Source organism: Penaeus monodon, chromosome 32, assembly GCF_015228065.2.
Source record: "Penaeus monodon isolate SGIC_2016 chromosome 32, NSTDA_Pmon_1, whole genome shotgun sequence".
Taxonomy (NCBI): Eukaryota; Metazoa; Arthropoda; class Malacostraca; order Decapoda; family Penaeidae; genus Penaeus; species Penaeus monodon.
This window is the reverse complement of record NC_051417.1, coordinates 23,144,465-23,144,746: the sequence shown is the minus strand read 5'-3', so window position 1 is coordinate 23,144,746 and position 282 is coordinate 23,144,465.

Genomic DNA, 282 nt, shown 5'->3' with positions numbered 1-282 from the left:
CTGACGTTTGTTTCTCTCGAAGTAATTCCGTTGCAAGAGCGAGCCAGGCTGTGTGTCAGCCACGGCGTGTATCGATGTAATTACATTCATGAATCAAATTAAACATATCCCTGCAGACGCGATTTGCCTCCCCGGCCCTTGGGTTGGACGGAAGGAGTAGGTCTCGGGTGATGGGTTGGCAGGGGTGGAGCAGGCTGGGGAAGCGGGGGAAGGCGTGAGGAGCGGGGGAGGAGCTGGGGAAGAATAGGCGGAAGACTCGGAATGGGATATGGGTGATGGAGG